This window comes from Pteropus vampyrus, unplaced genomic scaffold (assembly GCF_000151845.1).
Source record: "Pteropus vampyrus isolate Shadow unplaced genomic scaffold, Pvam_2.0 Scaffold107, whole genome shotgun sequence".
Classification (NCBI taxonomy): Eukaryota; Metazoa; Chordata; class Mammalia; order Chiroptera; family Pteropodidae; genus Pteropus; species Pteropus vampyrus.
Window position 1 is genome coordinate 3,883,781 of NW_011888888.1, and position 10,495 is coordinate 3,894,275.

A 10,495-nucleotide genomic window follows, 5' to 3' on the forward strand; every position below is an offset into this window, starting at 1 on the left:
TATGTAAATCAAATGCATGATTCATGGTATAACTTCTTATGGCACCTCTGAAGATTTTTTTGCAAGCTTCTCTGCTTGCGTTTGCAAAATCGTATTATAATTATGTTTATATGTCTGTCCTCTCTACTGTAGGATAACTCCTGGTATTTTAGCATATTCTGCATTTTTTCACCTGTGCTTAGCAAGGTGCTTGGTATATGCTGACTAACTTTAAAATAACCTTCATTTTGTGAAGTCCATTGACCCATATACTCACTTACCACACCAGACCAAATCTTTTGCTCTCTTTTAAGTGGATTCTTATAACCAGGGGGCCACACACTCCTATATATAGAGAGAGAGACCTATATCATATATATCATTCCAAGTCAAAAGGAGAGATATCTTTGCAAGATATTATCAGCTGGCAGCCAAAGTTCACCAAATCCTAATAGCTCACCAAAGCTTGCCAATTCCACTTGAAAAATATACTCCTCTTGTGTTTAATTTCTTTTATGCCCAATTTTACTGGCCTAGCCCAAGACTTAATCTCCGACCTGGAACAACCAATTTACATATCCTTAATCTTCATAACAATTTTTAGAAGTTGGGCTGTTCTTATTATTATTTTATAGATGAGAATATGGAATTACAGAGAGATTAAGTAACTCGCCCAAGGTCATTTTTAGTACATGAGAATGCTGGTATTCAAACCCAAGCAGTTTGGCACTAAAGCCTGAGTCTTAACCTTTGTCCTTCATTTCATTTCCATAAGAAATGCACTAGTTTACAATTTAAAGAAAAACCATCATGTGCATTTTAACAAGTTTGTAAATATTTACTTTCTAAATGCCAATAAATCCAAGTGTCCTGGGATCTTCTCTCAATGTCAATTCTTATAAATAATAATCCATTTAATATTCTTTATTTTTAAACATTATTTACATGTATTCATGTAGATTATTAGAAAATTAATATAATCTTTCTAATCAAAATTCATATGTTCCCAGACATAGCACTAGCATGTAGGAAACAATGAGTCACTAATGAATAAAACCTTTAGTTAACTTTAAGAAGGACATGCAAGAGACTTTGATAGGTCAAAACGCAAATTGCTATTACTAAACACCAGCTTTTGCAGTATTTAAATTGAGTTTGTTGAAATAGGTCACCTTTTTCTTTTTAGCTTCTAGCCAGACTTTGCAATTGGCTGTTGAAAGCCTGTGACCACTAGATCAGAGTGAAATACCAAGCAGTAAGGAAAGCTATTTTTCAGTCTGGAACAAATGGATTCTAGACAAGGTGGTTGGCAGAATCTTCATTTTATTTTCCTTTCATTGACCTCCTAGAAATGAAAAGCCCTTCTGAAAACAGGTGGTCCTGAAAATCTGTAGATAATTAAGCAAAATGAGGCTTGTTGACAGCTTGGCACGAAATGTGAATCTTTAATTACATTTTAATGACAACTCTTATTTTACGTAACTGTGTTAGGTGGTATAACATGAGATTAGGGACTGCTAAGGCAGATTTTGAATTGTTTTTATCATCATTTATAAAACCCTAAGTAATAAAAACATGTTTAACGATCAAATGACTTATAGAGATTCCTTTTATATATGTTGCTTATCTATTTATTAATTTTTTATCACCTGTAGCACTTCTGTAATTATTAAAAATGTTATTATCTATTTTAAGGATAGCTAAATTGGAAGAAAGTGTTCTGGCTAAAATTATACCTAAAGTCTTTTGGACTAGAGTCCTCATTAACATTAGACGGCCATAGTATTTTTAAACAAAACACAAATTACAAAGACCTTTAAAAGTCTCTTTAAAGAATTTATTTGACTTTATTGGTTAAAGAGTTTTAATTCTGCAGTAACTCGAACAAGAATTATAATTATTGTTTATGTTTGTTTGTAAGTTTAATGCTTTAAACTGCTAGTAAACATATTTCTTTCAAATTATCCTAAGCAGCTTATATAGATGAACTTGAATCCAAGCTTTTCCCAAAGTGATTTCTACCATCTGTGAAAATACTGTATCATATCCCATTCCTCATTTATCCTAATTAGGTCTTATGTAATAAATCATCTCCTTGTCCAGAAAAAGTGCTGTGATTTTTTTTCAAATAAAAGTCATACATTCCAAGGTATTTAAATGAATATAACATAATGAATATAACATAATGGGTTATATTATTAATATTTAGTGTAACTTTAAACATTAATAAATAATAGAAATCTATGTTCCCATTTTTGTGTAAATGATGAGGATACACTACTTAAGTGTTTTAGTTCAACAGAATGGTGAATTTAGAAAGACAAGTCTATTTGGTGCTTACCAAAATGGGCTGCATTTCATTTTTTTTTCTACTTCTGATAATATATCAATTATCATAGGTCAGCTAGTCATTATTTCAAGAGAGAAAATAGTCACATCAAACTGCAAATGTTCAAAATGGAGCTCAGGACTTTTCCTCTAAACCCGCTGCCTTGTTTGTTCTCTCCATCTTGGTAAATCAAACCACCATCGACCATTTGTTCTTCCATGAAAATTGACTAATCCAACTCCCTCTCCTCAAATCCCATCCACTACCAAATCTCTTTGATTCTATCTCCTAAGTATGTCTTAATGATATTCACTCCTCTTTTCCCTCTGACCTCTATTATGTTCAAACATTGCAGTATGCCTTCCCTTATGTACTTTTGCCTATTTCCAAGTTACTATTCATCCTTGTAATGTAGGGAGGAGGCAAGAGAACTAAAATGTTAAATCAAGCTACATTCAGAGACTGCAATATGCTGATCGGCCTTGCAGCCAGGCCAAGAGGACTCCTGTAGAACACAGGAAGATTTCTGCTGAAATTTCTAACAACCCATTTTCTACATTGTGACAGGGGAAACAGGAAAAACAATGTCTTTAAGTGGCTGCCCTACACTCTTCTCCTTCACCTTCCTCACTGTATGCCCAAATCAAAGGAAATGGGTAAACAAAGTCTTTAAACTATAATTCATAGAAACTAAAGAATAATATGTAAACTGGATCCCACACACACACACTCTACACTCAGGGCTTTTTACCTTGTCCTGGGTTTTTGTCTTTGCTTTCTCTAGTCTTTGTTTTTCCCCTCTTTAATAAACGTTCCTTTTGATCATAACTTTGGTGTATGTGTTTTCTTTCTACACTCTCCACAGGATTAGGTCTCCCTCAACTTGGTGAAATTTGCCTTGTCCTGCATCACTTGGAATTCCTGACCGAGAAATTCCAATCTTAGATATTTACCTAAGAGTAGTGAAAATACATATTTGTTACTAAAAGCCTTGTATAAGAATGCCCATATAGCTTTTTTCATAATAGCCGAGATTGGAAACAGCTCAGGTAGCCACCAAAAAGAGAACGGATAAACAATCCATTTATACAATGGAATAGTACTCAGAAATTTAAAAAGAACTGTTAATAGACTCAACATGTCTGAATCTCAAAAATACTATGCTGACTGAAAGAAGCTTTATGTGGAACATATTCTTTGACTCTATTTATCTGATCTAGAATAGGCAAAATTAATCTATGGTTAAAGAAAAAATCAGAACACACTCCAATAAGGAAAAAGTGAAAACAGGCATTGAGCGCAAAGGAGAATATGGAGATTTTCTGGGGTGATGGGAATTTTTTTTTTTAAAATTGAGATAATATTGTTACCATTGCAGTGATCAGAGTTCCAATAACACACAGATCTCGGTCCTTATCACTCATAAGAAATTAATTTTCACTCAATGACGATCATGAGAAATATTATTTATTAAAAGCATGTTTTGAGGTAGAAGACACGTCATGCCTGAATTGGCTGACCACGTGGAAATGAGGATACATACCCCAAGTGGGTTACAGCCAAGGAAGATAGAGAGCTGTAACCTCAGGGGAGGGGGATGTCTGCATTACATTAGGGCCGTGATGGGTGGTTACAAAGGCATTCGTAGGTGATTGGCAGATGAGGTCATTTTGATTGACACTTGGATGCCCTATAACACTTAGCCTAGTGCGCATGCTCTCACCCAGAATTCAATCTGTTATTAGATTCATGAACTTCCAGGCATAGACATAGTATTATAATGCCAGTATAATAAAGCTGAGGTTGTGAGCAGGTTAGGGTGGATTAAACCAGTTGTAGATTATGGCCCTCCTGTCTTTTGTCTCTGGGGATACAAGAGGAATTCTCTAACTACCAATAGGGTGTTCTTTGGGTGGCCTCTAGGCTGGGCCTCTATTCCTTTGCTCCCCTGTCACTTATGTCTGACTACCTACCTAACAATATAACATATCAGTTTCAGGTGTAAATGTAATGATTGATATTTGTATATATTGTGAAATGGTCAATAAGTCCAGTTAACATTCTTCACCTACATAGTTACAAATAGTTTTTTCTTGTGATGAGAACTTTTAAGATCATTTTGATAAGGATTTGGGGTTGCACAGGTTGGGTTTTTGCATTTGTCAATACTCAGGTTATGGCTTGTGCATGTCACTGTATGTACATTTTACCTTAAAAAATTATAAATAACCTTAAACAAATCTTGAATTCTAATTAATGACATGCATGCTGAAGTACTTAGGGGTGAAATGTACTGATGTCCAAAAAAACTTTAAAATGTATTAAAAAATAAAATCCAACTGTTGTGTATCTTGATTGTAGTGGTTACATGACACTAGGTTTTGTCAGTGCTCATACAACTGTATATAAAAAGGATAAATTTTCTGTTTGTAAATTATATCTCAATTTTCAAAATGTTTCAAAAGATAAGGTGGATAAATAGATAAGTGAATTGGCAGATAAATGAGCTAAAGCAGATACAGCAAATGTTTACAATTATAGAATCAAGGTAATGGATATTTGGGAGTCTACCATACAATAATTTTAATTTTCTGAATGTTTGCAAAATTTTCATAAGAAAATATGGAAGAAAATATGTAAATCTGTCAGGATTTCATTTTTGCCATGCTTAAAAGCCTTTAATAGTTTCTCATTGTTTTTTGTTGTTGTTGTTTTGGTTTGGTTTGGTTTAGTTTGTTTGCTCTAGAATTATTAACATGGTGTAAAGCTCTCACATGCCTGGCTCTCTTCATGAGCCTTAAGTCACATAGAAAATCATTTACTCCTCATACACTATTATCTAATCATACTCTTTTTCAGTTTTTACAAAGTAACAAAACCTTCTTCCAGAGACCTTGTAATTCATAACAGTGAAAATGATTGTGTGATTATCTGACTCCTTCAGTGATTTTTAAAAACCATTTGACCATGATCCATTAATATTATCTCTAGTCCATATCTCCATACTCAATACTTGGCCTAATGTAAGTATTCAATAAATACATAACAAAATATCTATAAAAATTAACTAAAGAAATAGTCCCTTGATTCATTTCAAAGGGAATCGGATTATTTGTATGGTCTAACCAGTGGTTTTAAAAAATATTCTCTCATTTCTTAAAAGGATAGTAATTTTACACAGTGAAAATGAAGCAAGGCTAAATGAGACTCCAAGAAAAAGATGCTATTTAAAATTATCAGTTGGCAAAATATCTCAAGTGTTTTATCTTATTATGGCAAAATAAATAATTCTGATAAGCATTTTACCTGATTATAAATTTTTGTTTTAATATGTTTTAAAGACTTATGTAAATACATTTTGATTCAATTAAACATTAATTTTCATTCCACTTAAATTTATTTGTTTATAATATGACATAAGAAAATATCGTGTCAACATTTTCATATTTACATGAAATAAAATGTAAGCTATCCTTTCAGAAAACAGGTGGGATGTAGGGGGAGGTAGAGTAGATCCTTGCCTACTGGAATAGCTATAAAGCTCTTCTAATTAGATATTGGAGCAATTTTCAGGGTAATGGTTCGTTTCAATTGCTCTGAAAACAAATCTCAGTGCTACTGGTACTGATTAATACTCTAGTGATATTTAACATTAATTCAGCTAAGAGAATTAAGTAGAGCAGAATCTCCATTGCCCAATTTACAGATGTGTACATTAGGAAATTAAATAGGCAGATATTTCTCTCTTAAAAAACAAAACAAAAAACCAAAAACCAAAATAAAAAAATATTGAAAAAAGGGAAACTATGTATAAAGAACTATGGAATGGGGTTTCGCTTGAAATGTATGAGGAGATAGAGACAGTTTTGAGATTGTTATGTAGTTATATGTGAGATTTTATTAATTCCTATAAAGTATGAAGGGTTAATATTTTATAACATATATTAAGAACCTTCTAAATTTTACATCTCAGATCTTGGATTAGAGGGAGAAAGGGGGCAGAAAAAGCTTTCCTGTCTCCTTAGGAAGTCCCTACTGGGTGAAAACGAGGTGCAGGGAGAACTTCTAAATTGAACACTTAGTTATGCAGTTTGAGTCCCAACACATTTCTTTTGTAACTACATGAGCTGAATTTAAGCCAGTGTTTCTTGATGAGGGACTCTGGAAATTGCATTTGCGAGATTTAAAATGGAGGATAAGATATTTGCCCAATGTAACGTTCTTCCATTCCTCTATTTTTCCAGAGTTCTGAGAAAAAATGATAAAGGAAGACACTAATTCTCAAGTGAATAGTCCCTTCTATATAGCCCGCTAACTGTAGCACTAACAGCAAATGCCCACAACTAAATTTATTCCTTCTTCTCAAAACAACAAAAAAATCCTCATTAGAAACAAGGCTGATGATCTCATACAAATCTTTATATTGGTTATGTTGCATTTTGAAGAGAAACAAATAAAAAGATAGGGTTCGCCTCTTTTTTATATATTTACAAAATAATGATACATTTTGTAATGATCTACCAAATATCTTTCAGGATAGCATTTAAAGAGTGTTTTCATTAAAGTCTAGGTTTTGTTAAAACTTCTTTGCCCAGAAAATCAATTGCGTAGTTTCTCAGATGTGATTAGACTCAGGGAGGTTATCTTACTCTAAATTAAATTAAAGAGAGACTAGGATGAAAAACATAATACCAATTTATTCATTTACAGTAAGAATTATGACTTAATTCTGACCAGAATACACATTATGTCATGTTCGAGATATGCTTTTTTATGGCAGAATTACATGAAAACTAAAACAGAAAATTACTTATTATCTAAGGAATCAGCACTAGAAATTTGGATAATCCTAAACGGCTTCTCTCAGCCTAACACATTCTTTCCCTCAAAAGACACAGCCTTACTAGACAGTATTACTCCTGACAAAATATTCTCTCTCCTATCTATTGCTGTGCACATGGACAATTATTTTTCTGTTCATTGTTTTCCAGGTCTCAATAATGAAAAATGAATCTTCAAATGTTTAGAAAACTCATTTGACCACAGTCCAGTCTACACTAGTAGTCACTAAACATAATTTTACATATCTTTGATCTAATCAACAAAGTATTGAATTCTTTATTTTTACTCACAAAGCTATCTTATTTTATTTCAAAGTTTTTTTTAAAAAGAGGGGTTTGGAAGGGCATCTTATACTACCTGCACCTGTCACAATCTTTACCTATATGAAAATCGTTTAGCCCCTATAATTTGATTTAGATTGGAAGATGCCTTGTGCTCAGCTCTTGCTGACTGCTATTTCTGACTAATCTTTCTCCATGTAAGCTTTAAGTAAGCTAAAGAGAGGAGTTTGAAACCAAAGCTATAGTCTGAATTGTCAAAAGATACCAGGTTTAGCAAGAGAGCAAGATGAGATTTAGCTTTCTAAGAGGAATAATTTTCTGCAAGATATTAACAGGTGTCCCTTACTAAAAAGAATCCAGAGTCAGAATCTTCAGAAGTCTGGTTAAAACAAAGCTACGTAATTATGTGTATGTCTGTAACTCTCCAATAGAAGACAAGTATTATCAAACACTGTGCAAGATAGTTGACCATGGAATTGTCTTCTTGTAGAACACCCATTAAAAGGCAATAGAACTAAGGTTTTAGGAGATACAGCTAAGATTATATATTCACATTCAAATATAAAAACAAAAATCAATTCACAGTAATATTAAAAGGCTTTGGATCTTCTTTATCACTGCTATCCCATTCAGGAAAATTGTAGAGAGTTGATTGGAGGAGAAGCTATTAGTAAGTAACTTGTAATAATAACAATAACAGCAACAACAATAATCATAATAATTGGTATTGATAGTAAGGAGAAGCTATAATCCTTATGGCAGTGTTTCTCCAAGTGTGACCACTAGAGCACCTATGTCAAAATCATCTGGGCTGCTTTACAAAGGTGCAAATTCTCAAATCCCTCTGAAGACTTTCTAAATCAGAAACTCTGGGGATGGACCAAGGAATCTATTATAAATAAACATACCATGAAATCCTTATGCACATTTGAGTTTGAGAATTATTGAATTGGGTCTCAATAACATAGAAAAAGGCAAGATATTCAGGGTCAAAACATTTTAAGAGATTTAACAGACCACCTGGAATCCACCATGCCATGGGATTCAGAAAATGTCTTAGTCAAAAAAAAAAACCCAAAACTTTGTAACGATTTTGTAGGCTCCAGCACTAGTTTCTCCAATATCCCTACAATTCAATCATTCACATTGTATCTAAAGCAGCCAGAGAAGCCTATTCATTACATAATGGCACACATCAAAATATTAAACTAGAGTGACCTCAGAAGCATGGTGGAGTGAAAGATGTCCCCAGATCTTTCTCCTTGAAATAACAATAAGCTGAACATCTAAAACTCAACAAATAACACCCGACCTACACACAAGCACATCTGAGCAAGTGACCTGTGCATAAGAGCTACTAGAGGTCAGAACCATGGAGTCGGGTGGTACACTGGTGGTACAAATGAAGAAGCTGCCTCTCACAGCTGGAGCTCCTTGCAGGAGGAGGGGGAGGGGAGAAGGTGTAGCAGATTCCTTGAATAACCCTGCCTGGGACAGCTGTGAGTTCTACATAGCGGCAGTGCCCAGGAATCAAGGCAGAAAGCAGAGAAGTGTGGACTGCAGAGAAGCAGAGATGGGAGAGAAACAACAGCTGATTATTACCAACTGGGGTTGCAAAATGCAAGGCAGAGTCGCAGCCCCATCCCCCAACCCAGACTGCACCTCCCTGGATATCCTCCAAGACCAAACACAGCGGAGCCCCAGGGGAACCTGAGCAAACACAACCAAAACTGTCACAAACCCTGACAGAGACTGAGACTGAGGGTAGCGAGCAAGATTGACTATTTATAAGGAAAAAAAAAGCATTATTAAGACTTTATATAAAGCAAGAATCCAAGAGGCTTAGGCGCCACCTACTGGAAACCAAAAGAAAAACGCCTTCTTAGCAACAGGCTGATATCCAAAATATACAAAGAACTCATACAACTCAATAACAACAAAAAAAATACAATCCAATTAAAAAAATGGGCAGAGGATCTTAACAGACACTTCTCCCAAGAAGACATACAAATGGCCAACAAACATATAAAAAGATGTTCAACCTTGCTAGCTATTAGGAAAATGCAAATCAAAACCACAATGCGATACCATCGCACACCTGTTAGAATAGCTGCTATCAATAGGACAAGTAATAACAAGTGTTGGAGAGGATGAGGAGAAAAAGAAACCCTCATATACTGCTGGTGAGACTGCAAATTGGTACAGCCACTATTGAAAACACTACGGAGGTTCCTCAAAACACTAAGAATAGATCTACTATATGATCCAGCAATCATTCTACTGCATATTTATCCCAAAGACTTGAAAACATATATCTGAAAACATTCACACATCATTGTTCATAGCAACATTATTCACAGTGGCCAGGACATGGAAGCTACTAAAGTATCCTACAATAGGTAATTGGATAAAGAAGCTGTTTCATATATACAATGGAATATTACTCAACTATAAAAAGAAATGAAATACTGCCATTTGTGACAACATGGATGGACTTTGAGTTAATCATGCTATGCGAAATAAGCCAGTCAGAAAAAGTTGAAAACCACATGATTATCATTTATATGTGGGATATAAACCTAAAAGCAACAAACAAACATGACGGAGACTCATGGATGTGGACAATAGACTAGTGGTTACCAAAGGGTGGGGGGACTCAAGGGAGGTAGATGGGGTAAAAAGGGGTTAAGTATGTGGTGACAGAAAGAAATCTAACAATGGGCAATGAACACACAATGGAAAATATAAATGACTTACTGTTGAATTGTACACTTGAAACTTACTGGATTTCATTAACCGATGTCACCATAATAATTAATTAATTAATTGATTAATTAATTAAAAAAAAAGAATATAGAAGCCATCTCCACTGCTTAGTGAAATTAAATGCAAGTAATTAGTATAAAAAGAGCCCCCAAAAGTATTAAACTAGGTAGATAATATATACCAAACAGAAAAAATATACATTCAAAATTCTTTCCTATTAGCTAAGTATAGCATCACTGTTTGTGAAATTTGGTGTGGGACAAATTTGCTATACCTTCCTAATATTCACCCCACAATT